Source organism: Chanodichthys erythropterus, chromosome 13 (assembly GCF_024489055.1).
Source record: "Chanodichthys erythropterus isolate Z2021 chromosome 13, ASM2448905v1, whole genome shotgun sequence".
NCBI lineage: Eukaryota > Metazoa > Chordata > Actinopteri > Cypriniformes > Xenocyprididae > Chanodichthys > Chanodichthys erythropterus.
In genome coordinates, this window is record NC_090233.1 from 29,650,642 (window position 1) to 29,674,038 (window position 23,397).

Here is a 23,397-nt window from a genome sequence, read left to right on the forward strand (position 1 = left end):
ACCACGCTGTGCCACGGCTGGGAACGATATAGCTTGCATTTGGCCACCCAGAGGGGGGCAAAAAGGACAAGCGGAGGCAAAGCCTAACCGAACCCATGGTTACACTGAAGGAAGATACTTCCTATGGTGGCGTGAAGCGGGACCTGTTGGAAGCCGCTAATCACACCGACAGGACCCGAGCTTGTAAGGTCGGGACATCGAGGTGATAGAACCTGACAAAGGTGGACGGCGAAGACCAGCCGGCCGCCTCACAGATGTCTTGGATGGAAACTCCGTTGGACCAAGCCCACGAGGAAGCCATTCCTCTAGTGGAGTGGGCCCTGACTCCTATGGGGCAATTAGTGCCCAGTGAGGAGTAGCACAGGTTAATAGCATCCACTATCCAACGGGAAATGCGTTGTTTCGAGACCGGAGACCCTTTGGTGCGGCCGCCAAAACAAACAAAGAGCTGATCCGACTGTCTGAAAGACTGTGATCGGTCTATGTAGGTCCTCAATGCCCTGACTGGGCAGAGTAGCTGCAGCTCTGGTTCGTCCGCCGAGGGAGGAAGAGCAGAGAGCGAGATGACCTGAGCTCTAAACGGAGTTGAGAGCACTTTAGGGACGTAGCCATGCCTAGGTTTCAGAACGACCTTAGAGTCACCAGGCCCGAATTCGAGGCACGCAGGGTTCACGGAGAGGGCCTGCAAATCGCCAACACGCTTTACCGATGCTAGTGCTAGTAGCAGAGCGGTTTTTAGCGTTAGGGGCCTGAGGTCGGCTGAACCCATTGGTTCAAATGGGGCTCCTTTCAAGGCCCTGAGGACCAACGAGAGGTCCCAGGAGGGAATAGTGAGAGGGCGAGGAGGATTCAAACGCCTAGCACCTCTCAAAAAACGGATCACGAGCCCGTTTCGTCCCACCGATTGGCCAGCAATAGGAGCGTGGAATGCTGCAATGGCTGCTACGTAAACCTTAAGCGTGAAGGGGAGCGCCCCATTTCCAAGCGTTCTTGGAGGAAAGACAGTATGGAAGATACGTCACTCTCCACAGGGTCTATGTTGCGTGTTGAACACCAATCAACAAAGACTGACCACTTCTGGTCGTAGAGGCGCCTCGTAGATGGGGCTCTAGCCTGAGAAATGGTGTTTAGGACGTCCTCGGGGAGGCTAGTCGGCTCCCATCGAGGGACCAGAGGTGCAGAGCCCAGAGCTGCGGCTGTGGGTGCCAGATTGTTCTGTTTGCCTGAGAGAGGAGGTCCCGTCTCAGGGGAATCGGCCACGGGGCTCTTAGAGAGAGCCTGAATAGCTCTGAGGACCAAACCTGGTTCCTCCAGAGCGGGGCCACCAGAAGGACTCTGTGCTGGTCTTCTCTGATACGCCTGATGACCTGGGGGATCAGTGCGATCGGAGGGAAAGCATAAAGGAGCGTGCTGGGCCATGTGTGGGCCAGAGCATCTACTTCCTTCGAGAAAAATGTTGGGCAATGAGAGTTGTCTTCTGAGGCGAAGAGGTCTACCTCTGCCTTCCCGAAGAACTCCCAGATCGTGAGGACCACTTGGGGGTGGAGCATCCACTCGTCGGAGGGGATGTTGCTCCGTGACAACATGTCCGCACCCAGATTGTTCCTGCCAGGAACATGAGTCGCTCTGAGCGACTGAAGCCTCGGAAGAGCCCATTCCAGCAGACGTTTCGCCAGAGCGCATAAGCGGCTGGACGAAAGACCGCCTTGGTGGTTCAGGTATGACACCACCGTCATACTGTCTGACCGAACTAGAACATGACGTCCCGTCAAGTAAGCCTGAAAGAACTGAAGGGCTTTCATCACTGCTAGCATCTCTAGACAGTTGATGTGTAGATGGCTTTCCTCGTGGCTCCACGAGCCGAAGGCCGGTCTGCCCTCGCACACAGCGCCCCAGCCCAAGTTGGAGGCGTCTGTTGAGAGCACCGTCCTCCGTGAGACCGCCTGTAAAGGGACTCCGCGTTGGAACCATACTGGATCCATCCAAGGTTTCAGGGCTAGAAGACAGGCCCGATTGACCTTGAGACATAGGCGGCCGTGCCGCCATGCGCTGGGAGGAACCCGGAACTTCAACCAGTACTGAAGAGGCCGCATCCGAAGAAGGCCTAGCTGCAGCACCGGGGAGGCGGAAGCCATCAGCCCTAGCAGCCTCTGGAAAAACTTCAGAGGGAGATAGGCTTTGTTCGTGACAGATGCCGTGAGCTGCTGAATTGCCGGGGCGCGCTCTGGCGAGACTACTGCCGTCATACGGACCGAGTCGAAAACTGCTCCCAGAAACGAGATTCGTTGAGTGGGGCATAGCGAGCTCTTGGCTAAGTTGACCCTGAGACCCAGGCATTGTAGATGGCTGAGGAGCACGGATCTGTGGCGTTCCAGCTCGTCTCGCGAACGGGCTAAGATGAGCCAGTCGTCGAGATAATTCAGAACCCGGATTCCCATCTGTCTCAGAGGGGAAAGCGCCGCGTCCATGCACTTGGTGAAAGTGCGGGGAGCCAGAGACAGCCCGAAGGGCAGGACCGTATATTGGTATGCCACCCCTTCGTATGCAAATCTCAAGAATCGTCTGTGACGGGGGGCTATCTGGATGTGAAAATACGCATCCTTCAGGTCCAGCGAGCAGAACCAGTCCTCGGGGCAAATGTGCGCGAGGATCTGCTTCAGCGTCAGCATTTTGAACTTCCGTCTCATGAGGGAGTGATTCAAAAGCCTGAGGTCTAGGATGGGTCTGAGACCGCCATCCTTTTTGGGGACCAGAAAGTAGCGGCTGTAAAAGCCTGTCTCGCTCTCTGACGGAGGAACCATTTCCACAGCTCCTTTTTCCAGCAACGACATGACTTCGGCCCGGAGGACATGAGCGTCGTCCGGATTGACCGATGTTTGAAGCACCCCGGCGAAGCGGGGGGCCGTCGTGCAAACTGGAGCGAGTAGCCCTGGTTTACGATCCCCATGACCCATTCTGACACATCGGGGATGGCCTGCCAGGCCTCGGCCCGAGTGGCTAGGGGTTGAATAATGTTGGGTGACAGACCGCCGTTGAGAGGGTCGTACACCGCGAGGGGTGGAAGAGGAAATTTGCTCTTTTTGTGATGAGGTAAAAATTTGTCCGCCGTGAAAACGGCGTTTGGAGTGGGCGCAACAGGTGTGGGCCCAGCTGTCACTTGGAGTATGTTTCCCACGCCCGGAAATAAACGAGGCGGAGGGGAAATTACCCGTGGGAGCTTTTGGGGTGGTCCGGTCGTAACGGGACGGTCCCCCATCCTCTTCCTGTCCGACGAATCAGGACGACTTCGGAGGCACCGGGTCCAGCACAATCCTGGGCCGGGGTCCCTGGCGCCTCGGGAAGGGAGGGCGCTTCGCAGGGCGCGAGCGCTGGCGATGCTCCTGGGGCGGCGCTGCCTGTGTTGCAGGTGGGGCTGGTTTGTTCTGCTGAGCCGGCGCAGTCCTGGGGCGGCTAGACGCAGAAGCGGAGCTGGAGCGCTTAGGCAAGAAATGCCTCATAGCCTGAGACGATTTCTGCGCGGCAGTAAAGCGCTCAGTGAAGCCATCCACTGCAGGCCCGAAGAGACCAGAAGGCGAGACCGGGGCGTCTAAGAAGGCCGTCTTGTCTAGGTCTTTGATCTCCGTTAGGTTGAGCCACAGGTGGCGCTCCAACACGACCAGGCTGGCCATGGAACGACCGATGGCCTGGGCCGTAGCCTTCGTAGCTCGCAGGGCAAGATCCGTGGCGCTGCGGAGATCTTTGAAGGCTGGCGCGTCGATTCCAGACTCATCCAGAGAGCGGAGGAGTTTGGCCTGGAATGCTTGAAATATGGCCATGGTGTGGAGCGCAGAGGCAGCTTGGCCCGCCGAGGTGTAAGCCCGTCCAGCCAGAGTAGAGGTGGTCCGACAGGGCTTGGAAGGAAGGGCCCTCTTCGTCTTCCAACCCACAGCCGCGGGAGGACAGAGGTGAGCAGCCACCGCTTCATCTAGGGGTGGCAAGCGCTCGTATCCCTTCTCCTCGGCGCCGTCGACGGCGGTGAGGGCGGAGCGGTGCGTAGTGTGGAGGCGGGCAGAGTAAGGAGCGCGCCACGACTTCGTCAGCTCTTCGTGGACCTCAGGAAAGAAGGGCGCTGAACGCTGGCGAGGTGCTTGGCGGCGGCCTGGCAGAAACCATTCGTCCAGGCGGCTGCGAGACGGCTCCTCTGGAGGGGCCCACTCGAGGTCCAGCTCTTCAACGGCTCTAGACAGGATGCGGAAGAGCTCGGCATCCATGCCCTGGCCATGCTCGATGGGTTCCAAGGGAGGCGGTGGAGCGGGGTCTTCCGGCTCGCCAGCCCATCCTTCCGCTTCGGAAGCCGCAAGAGACATGGAGTCGTCTTGTTCGTCGTCTGTTCCCCCGAATGAGACGAGGTCACTCGCTTCTGCGGAGGGACGCTGCTCAGGGCGAGAGAACAGAACTGGAGAGAGTTCCCTGGGAGGAGAGGGCGAGGCACGCGGGGGCTGGGCCGGCGTGAGCTCGCTCAACTCCTGGCGCTGAGTCGCTCTACCCCGCTGTCTTTTCCTCGCCGGACCGCGGGAGGAAGGAGACGGGAGGGCGCGAGCGGCGAGATCGCCCTCAGTGAAGAAGGCGACCCGCGAGCGCAGGGAAGCGAGACTCATACACTCGCAGTGCGGGCATGAGTCTCCAGCGAGCGCGCCGTCTGCGTGGGGCTTGCCCAGGCAAGCGACACACTCGCTGTGTCCATCGTCGTCGTGCAGGGGGCCCTGCAAGTACCACATGAGTGGCGGGGCATCGTGAGACGCCGCTGCCGTGAAAACGGCAATTGGGTGGCTCTTTTAGAGCGGCGAGGGCCGCGGAAGCTCTTAAAGCGGTGAAAACCGCTGGAAATCGCTCTTTTAGAGCGGCGTTTAAGCCGCGGATGAAGCTCTCAGGCGGCGCGCCGGATGGCGGCAGGGGACGCACAGGAAGCGGCCGGAAGCGGGAAGCGGGAGGCGGCGGCTCGGCGACGGCGCTAGAAGCTGCAGTCCGCGAGGGCGCCGGCGCTTTCTTCCACCGGCGAGTCCAGGCGAGTCCGCTGCGGGAGCCTCTTCAGACGGCGGCGAGAGCAGAAGGCGGCGAGCTTCTTCGGCTTCAGGCGGAGATCAGCGAAGAGAAGTAGATGTCGTCGCTGAAGGAGAAAACACTAAAATCCTATGGCGAAACGCCTGCTTATATAGCCCTATACCCCGCCCATTTCGGCGGGAATATTCGCGCGCTTTGTCGCCATAGGCCGCGCAGCTATGCCGCGCCGCCATTGGTTCAACAACTTGTCTATGAGTGAACCAATGACGGTGCAGTTACACTGCGTTATTGAAAAAGGCTTCAGCAGCGGGGAAAAAGGGAGACCTTTCCCCATACGCAGTACGAGTGAAGTATCGAAAGGGAACAGTTATGCTTCTTAATATTTTTGTGAAAACTGATTTTTTTTTTTTTTTTTTTAGGATTCTTTGATAAATAGAAAGTAAATTTAAAAAACAGCATTTACTACAATTGTTAAATCTTTTGTAACAAAGTAAAAGTCTTTACTGTCTCTTTTGATCAATTTCACTGAACAAAAGTAAAGTTTTGTATCACTCCACTCATCCATGTGTAATCCACATGTACCAGATGTGGGCCGGATCTGGACCATACTATGTTGCTGTCTGGGAGACAGACTGTCCAGTTGTAACGAGTATGTTCTGTGTTGGTTTTGTTTTCACTGTGTTCTGTTCCTGTTTTGTCTGCTTGAGTTGCTAGTTAGTTTCCCTGACTGTTAATTTGTTTCCACACACCCGTTTCTGTTCACCTTGATTACGTTCCCCATGTATCTAAGCCCCAAGTTTCATTCTGTCCTGTATCATCCGTGTTTAAAGTGGCTGTGTTCACATTTATCTCCTGCAACCTCCTGTGTATTTTTTTTTCCTTTGTGGATTTATTAAAGACTGTTTTACTTCCCCATTCCTTTCGTCGCGCGGCTCATTACACCGACCGATCGTGACATCAGTCTGTGGTGGAGAATTTGTGACTTTTACTGCAGGTTACATTATGGTGACAAGTGACTCTTGTCAGAATATGCCTACTCACATGCTACAGTATATAGTTACATGCTAAAAGCAGTACAGTATGTGAGCTGAGTAGTATGTCCAAATGCATAGTATTCATAAAACCATAGGCGAAAAGTACCCATGATGAATAACTTCCAGTGAGATTTTTTGTAGCATAGAAACAGGTTAATATGTGACATATAAAGCACGTCCTGATATTGCTGAGTTAGATGCGTTCCTGGGTCAACATTTTGTTGATCCTGGAACAACATTCTAGTCTGAAAATTTAGTCTTAACCCTATTCCTACCCCTAAACCTAAACCTATGTAAGTTATCCCAAAAATCAGAGGGAAATAATAGATTGTATGTAGAATGTACTGATGTAGAAGCACCAATTCATGATTTTAAGCCTAAACTTGACATAATCTGTAAACTTGTCCCTCAAATCTGATTGGTTGATTTGAATGTTACTCCAGGATCAACAAAAATGTTGACCCAGGAACATGTTGAACTCAACACATGAATTGAAAAACCCATATAATGACAGAGAACCAAAATGCTTCACTGACTTTCTCTGAAAGCTTTAAATACAGTTAATTTGAATTTTAACATTACTTTTACATATTAAAACTGATCTGGCTTTCTACTGACTTGACCTTACACTAGTTTTAAAAGACTACTTATGTACTATAAGTGAGGCAAACTGAATGGCCTAAACCTCATTAGCATACTGAATCTCTCTCTTACCCTATCCTTCCATTACACCCCCACTCTCTCTCTCTCTCTCTCTCTCTCTATCTATCTATCTCTCTCATGCATGCATAATGGTGATGAATATTTGGGGGAATCCTCAGGCTGAGGGATTAGCATTAGCAATGTGTTAAAATCCGAGTGTTTCCACAAACTTCTGATGCTTTCGCTCTCTTTCTCTCTCTCTTTAAAGGAACACAGAGCCTGGAGACAGTGACTAGTGGGGCGCAGGGCTGATAGTAAGGTTCTTAACTCCACACACAGACAAAAATACACTGCCACTGAGCTCACATGAAACCGTCTTCCTGCTTGCATCACAGTGAATATGATACATTACAAACCCTGCTTTTTGTTTTGATACACTGTTTTCGCACTACACATCGCCACCCAGAACTGGTCTTTTAATTAAATTTTACCTCACAAAGACAGATAGGCCCCCTTTGCACCTGGTATTAACATGTATTTTTAGTGGTTTTGTAATCTAAACTTTTCAGAGGTGGTCAGGGGTGGATTCTGGTGTAAATATTAATGTGTAGAGATAAGGATGCATGATATATCTGTACCAAATTTTTTTTCAGTGTAGGTTGATATAGGCCTACTGGATATATATCAGCTGATGTAAGTGCATTTAATGTAAATTACCTTAAAGCTGCAGTCCGTAACTTTTTTTGGTTAAAAATGATCCAAAATCAATTTTTGAGCAAGTACATAACCAGCCAGTGTTCAAAACTATCTCCATATCTTAGCTCGATTCACAACGGTAAGCTATAATGTTTTATAATAAGAGCGACATGGTGGATTTCCGCGGGAAATTCGAGCATGCAGCAGTTCCTCTGTGCGTCATTACGTCACGTCCGTAAACAGAAAGAAGGAGTCCTGTCCAGGCTAGCCGGTTTTATCACGTGAGGATGCTGCTGGTAGCGGATCATTTATAGCCTTTTCTCACAGCAGCTGAAATAATTAAACTTATCATTTTGATGGCGGATTGTAATCCAGAAAGATCCAAATGACAATCATCTGTGACAACTGCGTAGTCAAAAAGCAAAAGGCTTCAGACTGTTGAGCGGATACAGAAATTGAAATCTACAGGTAACGCTAATACACACTAAATACATAGTCACGCAATGCTGATGTTGTTAACAATAACAATTTGAGAACAATATATGTCACGATCACCGTCTGCTCCTGTCAGTTCACGGACTACACTTCCCACAATCCTCCCTGTCCGTCACATGTTCACTCCACACCAATCACCTGTTGCCACATACAGCCTAGCACACTACACTGATCACCGCACCCAGCTGCAGCTCATTACCAGGACTATAAAGGACTTCCATACACACCACCTCACCGCAAAGTCTTGTTAACATTGTTACAATTCCGAGCGTTTACTATCCTGTCTGCCTATCTGTTACCGGTTATTGACCTGTTGCTGCCTGTCCTGACCTTTGCCTTGTCTGCTGTTCTGTGAATCATATCTGCCTGCTTCGATCTGCTGCCTGTACCCTGACTATGACTCTGCCTGTCCCTTGCTGTTCCTGTTTGCTCCTGATTGACCCTGCCTGTACAACCATGCTCACTTTTAATGAAAGCTCACAATTGGATCCCTGCCTGAGTCTCCATTCGTCTCCAAGCATTAGATTCATCCGCGCTGACGAGCTGTGCCGACACACAACGCACGTACAGATAACTGTTCCGCATATGACTGCAATTGCAGGTTTCAAACAAGAGATGGCGACAAAGAGGAAAAATCACGGACTGCAGCTTTAAGTTAATCTTTAAAAACAGTAAATTTTTTTATTATGATATTTTTATGCTTCACAGAAAGCAATGAAATTACCACATTCAAGGTCCAGAAAAGTAGTGAAGACATCGTTAAAATAATCAACGTGACTACAGTGGTTTAACCTTAATGTTAAGAAGCGATGAAAATACTTTTTGTGTACAAAAACAAAACAAAAATAATGACTTTATTCAACAATATCTTCCCTTCTGTATCATTCTCCAATGCAATTTACGTTGCAGCACTTCCAGGTTCTACGTCAGAATGCCAGCTCAGTATTGGCCAAGTCAACGTAACAAAAAGTGACGTGTGATTGGCCATTTATTATCAAAAACAAGCAGTAGATATTATTTTTTTATCTGTCAAAAGGACGAAAAGCCTCATGAATCATTCCCCCAATGCTTTTAAAATTTGGTAAATGAGCACAGCCTCTGATGCATTATGTAACTACCGCTCTCCATTTTGCACAGGTAAGTAGAGATAAATACAATGCAGCTAAAGAACATCCAGATATTATCTGGATATGGAATGCATGTTAATGCCAGGTGTAAATGGGCCAAAGAGAAAGGACAGACTATGTGATTGTGCCCTTTGACACACCCAGCAGGAGGCAGAAACACAAACTGTATATCTGTGGCCTTTTCAAGAACATTAGATACAATCTCACAGCTAACTGATAAGCACCAGGTTAAAGAAGCTCTGGCTCTGCCGTGCAGGTACAATTACAGACTGATTCCATATAACTGCTTGGGGAGGTTTACATACCCTTTTAGATTTGCATTGTACAATCAAGATACAAACATAACTGGGAACAGGTGAAAAAAAACCCCAAATATAACAAAAGCAGAAAGAATGTTTAGCATATCTTTCAATCTTTCTAAAGAATATGTGAGCAAGCCTTATTTGAAAGCAAAATACAGGAAAGTAATGGATAATTAGACACAGACACGCACGTACACACACTGCAGTTGATGAGACCTACATGACTGCATTATTCTCATATGTATACTGAGGAAAAACACTCAAGCATCACTAAACCAAATACAGTGGAAGATGCGTCAACAAACCTCAAGGTTTCTGGAATCCCTTATTCCACAGAAGAGCCTGGGGAGGAATCACACTGTTATGTCAGTATAAGGACTGACTAAGAATAGGAGATCGTCTTTGTTGTTTTAAAACTGTTAACAGAATTACAAGAATTTTCTCATTGCCAGCATTATTTCAAAATAAGCGATAAGGCCATGCATACACAGTGACTGCATGACAAAGGAGTATGGTTATACATAAAGCAGAGTGCTAAAATAATATTGATGGTGCAAATAAAGCCGGGGACACACTAGCTAAATCATTCTAAGACTGAGCTTAACACACAAAGACAGTTTCCTTAGACTGAAGCAGATTTAAATACTTACACAATGAATATAAACAAACACAGACTGAACTCAGCATGTTTGGGCATGATCAGTCTAAAGTATCTTAAGTATCAAATTACATTCATAATCGGCCTTACAATCATTAAGTGTCTAATTCTTAAAATGGGTCAAATGGGTCTTAAATATCAAATACTAGAGAATAGAAAAAAATAGAACCTGACAAAACGGGGTGTCAACTATATTTTGCAGTTCATGTGACCCTGTCTGGACCACAAAACCAGTCAAAAGTCGCATGGGTATATTTGTAGCAATAGAAAAAAAATTTCTTTTATGCCAAAAATCATTAGGATATTAACTAAAGATCATGTTGCATGAAGATATTTTGTATATTTCCTACCGTAAATATATCAAAAATGTATTTTTGTGAGTTTGATAAGGACATTGCTAAGGACAACTTCAAAGGCGATTTTCTCAATATTTAGATTTTTTTGCACCCTCAGATTCTACATATTCAAATAGTTGTTTCTCGGTTAAATATTTTCAAATCCTAACAAACCATACATCAATAGAAAGCTTATTTATTCAGCTTTTGGATGATAAATCTCAATTTCAAATAAATGTCCCTTATGACTGGTTTTGTGGTCCAGGGTCACATATAGTAGCTGTTTTGTACTGCAATGTATTGTATTTTATTTTGCACCATGAGAAATGACCAATTAGAAGCCAGAATTAAAACTATGCATTTTATAATCCTAAATAAGGTGTTCCATTATGTAAGTTTTACATTGTTAGGACATGTTAACTGTCATGGGCCCACCGGTGGGCCCACAGCCATTACTAAACCTAAACTAATCTTGACAAACTATATATCATTTGAAAGCTTAGAATCTCTAGTTTACATATTTGGTGACTGATTTTCAAAATAAATTACAGAGGAGCAGTAATTTATCAATTTGCAACAAGCATATTTTCATACTCATAAGGCATATTCAGACCTTTATTTTGAAATAGCGATGAACATGAAAAATCATTAAATATTGGTTGAAACATATTGTTTTCATGCCAAAAGATAACATCCCTTCAATTTTTTGAAAAAAAAAAAAAAGTCCGAAAATGTTTTTAATAGAAAAAAAAATACATTTATGATTGTGGCAGCGATCTATAACCCACATACATGTTATTTTTATGTTTATTAGAGGCTGAATTTATATCAAATTCTGCCAAACTTCCCATACTACTTCTATATATGATGTCTACTTCATAAATTGTATGAAAATAATGGAAATATATGGTTCAGATCACTCAAACCATATATGGAAATGGAGACACCTTTATATGGTCAGTAATGGAGCTTGGTTGTCATCTAGTGAAAAAGTGTGGTACTGCGCCCAAACAAAATCTTACTGAAAGCTCATTTTTTGAGATATCAACCTGAAATTTGGAACACAACTTGTTCAGATTTTTGGCTTTGATTTCCTTGCAGTTTTAGAGTAAAACTTGTTTTGTAAAATATATATTTTATATAAAATATAAAATATTATATTTTTACATTTTACATTTTCATAAACTTAAACTTCTATAACTTTTTTTGTTTCACTTACATAAGTTATTTCACTTCTACAATAATCTGCCAAATTTCATCTTTAAAAACAAGACCAGACTTATGTCTATACTCCAAAGTATTCTTGAATTACAACCATTTAAGTTTGGATAGTGCATTGACAGTCAAGTGGGGGTGACAGTTAACAGGTTTGGTCTGGTTTCACAGACAATGCTTAGATAAAGCCAGGATTAGGCCTTAGTTAAATTAGCACTTTTTAAATGTGTAAAAAAACGTTACTCCGGTGCATCTTAAGATATTTTAAGATATATCAGTGCAACTTGCTTTCAGTTAAAAAAGCTCAAACATGCATTTTAGTCTGGTACTAGGCGTAAGCCTCATCTGTGAAACCGGACACTTGAACAAAAGGAGATTATGTTGTACATTTTTCAAATACAATGACAGAAACCCACGCATAAATCCTGGTCTTACTGCACACTCATGGTGGAATTACTGGGGATGAGAGTGAGGTGTATGACTGTAGCATGTCGATAGGCTGCATAACTGGAGTTCTGATGCAGATCCCCTGATGACAAAAGACCCGTGTCTTTATCTCAATACACAGAGAGATCACAAAGCCTGAGCTATAGAATTAAGTCAAGGATTACAAAGGATGCATGATGTGGAGTCTGTAAGCAGACTAATTCACCTCACAAATGCACAGTAATCTCGGCTTTCATCAAAAGATGACAACGGCAGGAATAAAAGACTTATGCTTCAGTACGTGCGCAATCACACACAACTCTTGTTTATACAAAATACCAGGGTGGTGATTGCGAGCTTTGTTCTAGTTCACTGCTGATCAGAATAACATCTTGCAAGAAATTATTGTGCAGAGCTGAAGTCTGAACAGCAAAATCTAGCAAAACAAATGGCCTATCACAGACATGCCAAACATTAAAATTTGATTAAGACAAACAGACATCCTGTTGCATTATGCAGGATCTGAATTAATTTTCATATGGCTCTATATTAAATCGTGAGACTAGCTTGTAACTAATTATATTAATTGGATAAAGCTAGCCCTTTGGAATAAGGTTCAGTTTGTTAACATTAGTTAATGCGTTAGTAGCATATACAATGAATAGCAATTGTTTACGGAAATAATTAATCCAGGTTATTGTTCATTTAGAAATGTTCTATTGTTAATTCATGTTCTTTCACAATACATTATCCTATGTTAATTTATATAACTTAAAATGTTAAAAATGTATATGTAGAAAATGACAATAACAATCAAAAATGCTTTAAAAATAACATTCACTGTTGCTACTTAACCTTATTATAAAGTGTTACTGATAATTTCAATGTTTGTTTGTAATGTCTCAAAATGTCCCAACTACACTTACTTTCAAGGGTTTGTTCTCTGTCTTTCACTCAGTCTCTTCAAAATTCTTGCCTCCTTACATTGATATGGCACATTGTTACACTCCAGTTCTCCGTGCTTCTCTCCCACCCTCAGAAATATGTGACAGGAGAACAACAAAGGTCCTCATCAACTCTCTTTTTGTGCCCCCGCCCCACCTTCTCTCACGTCTCTCTGATTGTCTCTCAAGTCTCTGACAGTAGTAAACACTACGGCTTCACTCACGCTCCACAAGCAGAGAAGAGGAACTAGAGGTGAGATGTGTGAGTGTGTGTGTTTGCATATGCACCGAGGAGGAGGAGTGCTACGCTACAACACAGTATTCTCTAGTGTCTTTTATTGCTGAATCAGAGTTAACCCAAAGCAGAGGTGACATTGCTGCAATTTCCCCCTGGCTATGAGACAAGTCTGCACACAACAAAGAGGATAAAACATTGCTGCATGTTGTGTTCCTCTAAAGTCAACATGAACATTTTTCTTTGCACAATTTACTGGTCCTTACGACGTCGCAATGCTACAGAAGACACAGCAAGGGATTTTTTTTCTATATTGTGATCGGAGTGAAAATGATTATCGAAAAAGAAAAAATTGCTTCTAGCTGTTGATTGTTGATCAAAAATAAGCACATCTGTATGAAGTTGAATTTAAGAAAGGGGCGGGGTTTAAGTGGACTTATTGATTGGAGAAGACTAGATACGTCTGTCATTTCACCTGAAAATCAAGTGCTGACATTTCGATTAAAAATTACGAGTTAAAAAAATGAAACGTATATGGAGTTGTTCGCAATACGATCAAAAACATTTAATTAATAACAATTTTCATTTCATGCTGACTACAAAGTCAATTATCATCAAAATCTCATCAATCCTTTTATAATTGACCGTTCACAAAGACCCGCCTCCTTTAGTTACTGTTGCTAGGTCCAACAAACCATGCCGCTCTCACACCACACATCATGTTCTTACGCAGTGAAAAATAAATTGCTGCGCAAAGAGGACACAACGAGTCGACAGACAAGATAGCAGGTTACTTTTGATATCAAACAAATTTCAAATTTTGTAATTTTAAAAGAAATTTAAACAACAAATACCATTTTGTGGCTCTTTATTGTGTCATGACAGATCGCTGTAGTGCCTCATGAATGAACATCAGAAGGAATGTTGTTTCAACCACGGAAAGACATCTGTACATACCAATTTTCCAAGTTTAAGTCCACTGACATTAATCTATTAACTACCCTGACTGCTTTATTGGACAAAACAGCAGATTAGGCATTATGATTGGTTAGATCACCTGTCAATCAAACTCCCAGCAAATGGTCAATTGGCATCACTGAGGTGGGCAATTGGATAATGCTAATCAATAATAACAATTTAGGCATTTTTTAGCAGACCCACATTCAGGTCCGGCTACATTCTAGTATGTAACACCCACTTTTCACAATCCACTGCATTCCTGATGGATAAAATCAAGTCCCAACCTACATTTTTTCCTCCCTGAACATCCTGTTGAACACAGAAACACCTTTTTGTAATGCAAGAATCATTCCATTCACAGAATCCTAGAATATTGCATTACAGTCATTTTTTCTTAATCATGAAAATATATGTAATTTAAATTGCATATCACATAATTTAACTGAAGCTAAAATGGTCAAATTAAACATTTCATTTTCTTTGTGTTTTCTGTCGTCCTTCAGTTAATAAATTAACAGCTAACTGAGCTATTTGGAAAAACCACTCTTAATCAGAACAATAAAGCGCTATACTACAATGTTACATTACGGAGATAAAAAAGGGTCGCAAACACAGTTTTATGTCGACTTTAATGTAGGGTGACCAAACGTTCTGTTTTCCCAGGAAATGTCCTGTTTTCCCAGGAAATGTCCTGTTTTCACGTCCTGTCCTGGCCGTCCTGGTTGTTTTTTGTGAAAATGTCCTGGTTTTCATTGTTTTTCATTGGGCCATTAAATTGACCGGTGTTACGAGATTTTCGGTTTCTGAGATTTTCGGTTTCCGAAGGCGGAGCATACATTAATATAAATGAGTTTCGCAGACATGCGCGATTGCATGTGCAACTGAGAATATTAGTTCACATTGTATCTCAAAACATTAGTGGATTATTCCATAAAGGTAACTATATTCTCAGCGTCGTGGCTGACTTATGCCCAAACTACAGTTGTTTACTACTTCTAGGTAACAGTTTATAATGTTTTCATTAGTTTGCATGATTTGTGCATTCGTCTGTAAGTAACTGAATAACATACTTTGTGTAACAGCAGAGCAACCTTCAGCTACTATGAGTTCAGCTCGTTGTGCTCTTCCTTTGTACCTTGCGATGTAACACCTGATAGGCCTATATAAATTTCTTTAGAACGTATATGCTTATTTAGCCTGGGTGCCAGCCCACAACATTTTTTGGACGGGAAGTTCGGTCTGGACTCGATCCATTGTGGAGTAATTATGCTCGGCTCCCAGAAGGCCGAGCCAATCATATTGCCAGGGCGGGCTTTAATCGATGATGGACAGGCTATCTGCGGTTACGTAACCACCCACGTCATCAAAGAGCGCTTGGGTTGAATTGGTTTTCACCAACGATGACTGCAGCTGGAGAAGTAAGATGTTTAGATTCCGCTATCACGTCTGTAATAAAAGAAATCGACAGCGCATTCATTTTAAAATACGAACAAAGAACCGCAATCAATGAATTTGTCGATGGGAAAGATGTGTTTGCCGTCCTTCCAACGGGATTCGGCAAAAGTTTAAGTACAAGTTCAACATACGTCACTTACTGCGTTGCTCTGATTGGTTGTAGGTCTATCCAATTGAGTGCAGAGGTTTTTTTTTTTTACTGGTTCGGTTAAGACACGCCCCATAATTCAAGTGCAATGGAGCAGTATCAGACTCACATTCTGCCTAGAATATGAGTATGACGAAGTCAGGCTAATGCTTATTTGTTAGGCAACAAAAAACTGCTGGAAAAGATCAGCTCTACAGCAAAATATAAATGGCCAAACAAGGAGGATGAGGAAGAAAAACAGGATGAAGAGGAAAACAAGGATGAAGAAAACTAAAGATTTTTTTGTTGTTGTTAGTTTTTGTAAGTTTGTGAGAGCTATTTTTGTTAAATTTGGATTGCCAATATAGCAGAGGTATTTTTTTAGGTATTTATTTTTCTAATACAGAAGAGACATTATTTCTATCATTATTTAATTCGTTATCTTTTAAACTTGTCATAATAAAACATGTTGAGTAAGCCTATCTGAATTTGTGTCTTTGGTTATGGATAGCATTTTGTAATATAACAATTTTCAATCCATACAGAGGAGGCATATTTTAAATGTATTTAAATTATAAGGCATCTTTGAGTAAACTTTGAGTATCATTTGAGTATCTCATTGCTGGGCCAAGTGTCCTGGTTTTCGGTAATCAAAATATGGTCACCCTACTTTAATGATAATGTAACAATGAGAAGGGAAAGAGAAACAAATTTTGGATGCTTTTCAAATCTGATAAGCCTATAAACACAACTGTCAGACCTGTGAAGAAAGATAGTGTAGTAGTGCTGATGTTGTACAAAATGAATCTGCCACTGCTGTAGTCATATTAAGTAAGAATGATGGTGTCAAATTAATATTCATATAGCTGTCTGCAAGACACTGTTCTGAAAGAGATGATGTCTCTAGTAAAATATTCGCAAAGAGACTACCACAAACTGTCTGCACTCACAGCTCAACCCCTTTGGTCAGCATATATTTCACAACATACTGACTGACAGATCAGTCTAATTCTTCCTTGCATTTTAATAAAGGCTGATTATTTGTTATCAGTTTAACACACTCACACAGAGACACAGGAAGCTCGCTGCATCTTCTGTCACACTCACCAGGAGCGACTGAGCACGGCTGAAGTGCTGCCAGTAGATGTATAACCTCTGAATTATTCTCTCACATCCAGATCTCGGCGGGCCCTGTGACTGGCTGGCTATGGTGCACTAAATATGATAAATACTGCATCTAGTAGCTTACATTTGGAGAGCAGCCACTTAATTGGCAATTAAAGCAGAAAAGAAATGCCTGTTGTACTCTAAAATCAGTATAGAGATAGAGCTATGCAGTAAGACCAGTAAAGCAACTGTATTTAACCACATTGTTCTATTCCCCATGAATGACGGTTTCATGGCATTCCTAGTTGGCAATACTGAGAAATCCTTCAAGCACAGTAGAATCAATACGGTCAATGAGGATTAGATTTACAGAGGCAGAAGGGACAGCAATTTGGTGTGTGTTACAGAACCAATCCAACAGGTCAATGGCATGTAATGTATCCTAGTATTGTTTTATAACCCCGGATAATTTAGACCAATCCCTATATTATCTTCCACTCCCTAAAGTCTGTACTGAAATCAGTTTCATTTCATAAACCCTTCTGTACAAGTGACATAAATCAGGGGGTGCAAAAGCAACCTAAAAAATCGGTTTGCACACACAAAGACATCATGGGGGTTTTCACATTATATAATTAAAGATTTTTCAGTGATTTTCTTTTTAAAAAATCGAATTATTATCATAAACTATAAATGGTATTAAAGGGGACCTGTTACGCCCCTTTTTATGAGATGTAATATCTTTAAATGAAAAAATAAGCTTCTGGTCCTCATCCCCTATCCAGAAGAGGGTGGAGCCTTTACAGCTCGTGCCTCGGATACTAACCAAAAACTAACAAAACATCTGTTTGGTTTTGATTATGTCTCGCTCACGTGACATTGCAGTTCTTTGTCATAATGAAAGTTATTATTTGCATGCATTTTAAAGCCATATCACTTTAAACTTCTGATATATGGTTTTCTGAGCGCACAATTCTGAAGCACGTGCACAGAAAGCTGTCTGTCAGATGGCACGCATCTCGTGAGTATTAAACTAAGCTCTCTTTCACATCTTATTGCACTTAAACTGTCAAATACACACAAGGTTATGTCAGTTCACAAACACAGTCAGTTTTGTCTGTGAATGTAAACAGCAGGGAAATAAATTGCATATTAGATATATTAGATCTGCATATTAGATCTGTTTTAAAGTGACAGCAGCCTAAATGTACTGCTGTATAAGCTGCACTGCTATTAACATGAATCAAACAACAAAAGAAAAACAGAAAAGCACTTATTAAATTAAGGTTTTTGATAAAAACATTCCAGGATTATTCTCCTTATAGTGGACTTCAATGAACCTCTAATGGTTGAAGGTCAAAATTACAGTTTCAGTGCAGCTTCAAAGGGCTTTAAATGATACCAGACAAGGAATAAGGGTCTTATCTAGCGAAGCGATCAGTCATTTTCTAAAAAAAAATTTAAAATGTATATGCTTTATAAACACAAATGCTCGCTTTGCGCTTCTGCCAGACCGAATTCCGTATTCTTCAAAAAACTTACGTTGTATGTTCTACACCTTCCCTATTCAACTTACGGAACTAAGGCAGCGCCAGTTCCATTTTTCCGTAAGTTGAATAGGGAAGTTGTAGGACATACAGTGTAAGCGAAAAGAGAACTAATCATTTAATAAGAATACATTTCTTATTTGAATACTGCTGTTAAATGCTCTATTAGCCGTAAGCTAATACGGCAGATTCTGTCGCCAGTCTTGGGCGTGACCTGTTCCAATATTGGTGCAGAAACTTCGGGAAAATGAGATCCAGGCAGTAGATAAAGCTGATGAAAAATTATTTATTCATTACAATTAAATTTAGCCTCACACGCAAACTTTAATCGATAATGAAAATACTTAATAAAACCAAAAGGTAAAATAACAACCATAAAGAAGCAGTCAATAGTTAATAATAAAATTTAGAGTATTGTAAAATCCAGAGTATTGTATCTAATAGATGAAGATCAAAAAGAGCAATAGTTAAGACATTTGCAGATAAGAGACAAGAAGTAGAAGCCAAGGAGAGCAAAGGAGGGAAGAAAGCTGAATTATCAATGACCCGGTCAGCTTTATACCATGAGCATATAGGGAAATTTACATCCCACACAAACGGATGTTTTTGTTAAAAGAAAAGGTTAAATGGTTTTACCCAGTGTCAAAAATAGATATAAGAGTTGTTTTGACCCCCTTTGGGAATTTTGCAAATCTTACCCTTTTAAATGTCTTCAGGAATAATAACAGACATATTTTGATCAATTTCAAATTCAAATGGTTAATTCTGAAAAACATCACTTCTACAGTACTTGGCAGGCGTCCAATGTCTAACCACAAACGTGTCAGCGTGACCTGTCACACTGGAACACTTGAAGAACAATTGAACATAACGAGCATACTCTCTTAAATATAAAATAAGATTAACCATAAAGGTACAATCACAAGTGAATACTTGAAAATATGATGTGAATTAACATGTAAAGTAGAAGTACATAAATATAGGAAATCAAAAGTGAAACTGATAAATCATAAGCCACAAATGATTAAAATAAATATGAATAGAAATGCATGAATATGAATATTGACCATTTCGGATCCATCAAATATAACGTTACATTGGAGCATATTCCTTAACGACTTGTTTTGAGACACTAGCTACGTCTCATTTCAAAGGCTGCATCCTCCGGAAGTCACATTTGAAGGTCACATCAAGAAGGTCTTTTTTTAAGAAAAGTAAACTTATTAAAATTGACTGTGATTCCTTGTGAGGTTTAAAATACTGTAATTTCTTTCTTACTTTGCAATCTAACGGTTACCTTTCTTAAAGGGATAGTTCACCCAGAAATGAAAATCATTTACTCACCCTCAAGTTGTTCAAAATCTGTATAATTTTCTTTGTTTGTTGAACACAAAGGAAGATATTTTGAATAATGTGTTAAACTGAACGGTTTTGGGGCACCATTGACTTCCATATAGGGCTGGGGGATATATCGCATGCAATTGTCACACGCATTTCGTCAGTAAAGCCGGTTCCCTGATTACCGCTAAATCGCCATCACCTGCCTTCAAATGGAGCGGCATTTAATAGACAGAGCCGTAGATCACTGATAAGCCACGCAATATCGCGTTCATTATCGAAGTCGATATCTGCGATAATGAACGCGATATGGCGTGGCTTCTCAGTGATCTACGGCTCTGTCTATTAAATGCCGCTCCATTTGAAGGCAGGTGATGGAGATTTAGCGGTAATCAGGCTACCGGCTTTACTGACGAAATGCGCGTGACAATTGCATGCGATATATCTCCCAGCCCTACTTCCATAGTATTTTTTTTCCTACTATGGAAGTCAATGGTGCCCCAAAGTGGCCTGGTTAAAAACTTTCATCAAAATATCTTCCTTTGTGTTCAACAGAACAAAGAAATTTATATAGATTTGGAACAACTTGAGGGTGAGTAAATGATGATAGAATTTTCACTTTTGGGTGAACTATCCCTTTAAATGAGACAGCCTCGATGACACATGCAGCCTTCAGATATAACCTCTAGAGGACGCAGCCTTTGAAATGAGATGCAGTGACTGCTTCAGATTTATGAGGAAAATAACAAACAGTGGATGGATTTTTACCACAATATGATGGTTGTGTACACACACTACAGACAAATATGTTCAAAAACTATGAAATTTTGCATAATAGGTCCCCTTTAAAAAGAAAATAAATGCTCCCTGTTTGAGTAGACTGCCCCTTCACAAGATAGACTATATGCAAAAAATTAAATAAACAATAAAAACATGTTCCACTATTTCAGAGCTTACGAACTACCAAGCTCCAAAACACAGATACCAGTTTAAGCTGCATTTTCAAGCAGGGTGGGCAATAGTTTAGTGTGAGCGAGAACATTCAGACTGAATTTAACTGTAATAAAATCAACTGAATAAAACTGTAATAAAGTAAACTATACTATGCTGCAGGCATCGCTTGACTCTATCTTCTTGCTGAATTGCTTGTATTGATTGCAGTCTTGTTTCATTCAAGTGGCTGGAGATTTTTCTTTTTACTGAAGGTCATCTGAAGTGCAAAAACTTTTATTCAAATTATTCAAATGTATGGAAAATTTCTCTTCATCCTCCCCATAAAAATCAATACGTAACTATGGTAACACCCCCCAACCCACACCCTAAATTACACCTCTAGTGTACAGTACATCCAGTGTTGTCAGCTGTATCACACTTCAACCACTCTTGTTTCGTTATCTTCTTTACTATGTTAAATGTGACATTTTTTTAAAAGCTAGCTACTTCATAACTTTCTTGAAGTCATAAAATTGTGAATTATATTCAAATAATATGTTTTACCTCGCTGCCAACAACTATTTGTTTTTTGAAGTCATTATAACGTAACACAATATTAAAAGAAATTATCGTGATATAAAGAAATAACTATAATGTTTAACGGTTCGTGTCCATTTATCGGGCTTCAGTTCTTGCACAACCTGTGACTCGTGGAAAAACACAAGCGTTGTTTCTGGCTACATTATTCGACTATACCATAGTGAATATAGTGCAATCAGGGTGACAGAAGGGGGCTCTCAGAGTAAGAAACCGCCCCTTCGCCTCTCCACACTAAAGTAACCAACTGCATTGTTCAAGCAGCACTGCAACAGTGTTCACGCCAAGTGCCTCGCTTGACCACTGCCGATGTAGATAACCGAAACAAAACACTGTCTGTCAACATCTCCATGCTGACATGATAACTGTACTCACCTATCAACTTGGTCGCGTGTCTTTTGTTCAACAATCTCCCGATCACAGCTCCAGCATTTTGAAGTTGCTTTCGATTTGGCTCAATCCGAAGACACTCGAATCAATCTGTTTTGATGTTTTAAAAAAGTTTTACTTCCAAAATCGAGCTGTCAAAGATCCTCGGCGTGTATCGACGCTTCAGGAGCGTGTAGTGAGTGACAGCTGGCTTCATCAATGTCACTGCTGTCTGTCGCTCACGGGTCTGTCCGAGCGAGCATGTTTCTGCCTCTTATTGTGTTGAATTGTGTTCGGGCTTTATGGCGCGACGGAATCTCCGCATCATTTCAGTCTCTTGTGAGTCAGTTTGATGGCATATATCTGCCCCATCCCTCTCTCTCTCTCTCTCTCTCTCTCTCTCTCTCTCTCTCTCTCTCTCTCTTCCGCACTGCTGACAGATCCCCGACCGAGCCAGCGCTGCTTCAAACACTACAGCCCGTCACATGCTCGCTGTCTTCAGCTCCCGTTTACGAGCAGCGCAACAGATCAGTCAAGTGAATTACGCGGAATTTAATTGCGTCTCTTATCATGTGCAACATTACCACGCTAACAGAAAGCTTGGATGAACTTCACGATCCATCAAACATTTCCCTTTCTTTTACTATGTTCGGGTCCTAAAGCCCGCCGGGTTCATGGCACACTAGTCTCAGCTTCAGACGGCACGCCCACAGATCGCATTATTCACCCTGGTGTTGTTCTAATGTAACGGGCAGCTACATGTAGGCATATGTAACAAGCAAAGTACATAACATTACAAAAAATATATCAGTTCTGCTTTTGTTCATTATTACCAGTAGTTTTGTAAAATTAGGACATTTTCATGTCACCATTATGCCGGGCACACATTTAACTCTCTGGAGTCGGGTAACGCGCCGGCGCGTTTTGCAGGATTCTTTTCACATTGCAGCAAAACACGCGGTGTGATCAGTCTTGGCTGGCCCCAGGAGCTTACGATCACACCGGTGTGATTAGAACGTTCAGTGCATTACATGATCAACTGCCAAATTCAAATGTGCGCGCGCTTTAACTGACGCTAAACCAGAGACGGACGCGCGCAGCGCTTTTCATATACAGTATCACATATATGCAGTGTTTTCAACCAAATAATGTTCATTTCAGGTTTCAGACATTTAAATACACATGAGTACCAACAAAACAATATATTTAGAGTTTGTAAAATACACAATGATGTCTATAGAAGCGGAAATAACAACCCTTTCCATTATAACTTGACAACACGTTTAATTCATATCAGATACACATTGTGAAAGTAACTTAAAAGCTTACTCTATTCTTCCCCAGTTCACCGACTCACTTACTTTCATGTATTTCGGGAGAAGTGGATAAATTCATGGGTTGTAAATCCAACAGATCCGATTCTCTGCACGGTGCAAACTAACATGGCGGCGCCCATCGCTCATATGGCTCTACTAACGCAATCGTTATAAAGGTGTTTAAACAGCAAAACACATCCACTTGCACATATTTGGCAATCGGAATATTAGATATTTTATGCTATAGTTAACAATTTTGTGAATATTTTGAATAAAAAAGAAAAAATTAAAAGAAAGCAGATCATCATTCATACAGTGATGCAGTGTGTCACGTAACAAGCAATGACGTGTCACCATGGAAACCATAAAGTGATACGTTCTAAATAACGGTCGCCTTAAAAAACTCACGCTGGGGGGTCAGCCAGAATATTTGAAACTTGCGTACGAAAGGGTTAAAATACTCCGTCATTTTTTGTCATAGACATAGGTAATAGATCAA

At 42.4% G+C, this 23,397-nt stretch overlaps 1 protein-coding gene across 3 annotated transcripts in view; it reads right to left on the reverse strand.

Annotated features, from left to right (window-relative positions):
• The window catches only part of camkk1a (calcium/calmodulin-dependent protein kinase kinase 1, alpha a), a 102,636-nt gene that overhangs the window by 76,787 nt on the left and 2,452 nt on the right, over positions 1-23,397 (reverse strand). The window contains exon 1 of one of the 3 annotated variants that reach the window (XM_067406907.1): positions 21,589-22,137. The exons of 1 other annotated variant lie outside the window; for it this stretch is intronic. The gene's annotated coding sequence lies outside the window, so the exon portion shown is untranslated. Of the gene's footprint in view, positions 1-12,896; positions 13,289-21,588; positions 22,138-23,397 lie in introns of those variants that run through there. One more of the 3 variants, XM_067406908.1, reaches the window with a different exon arrangement.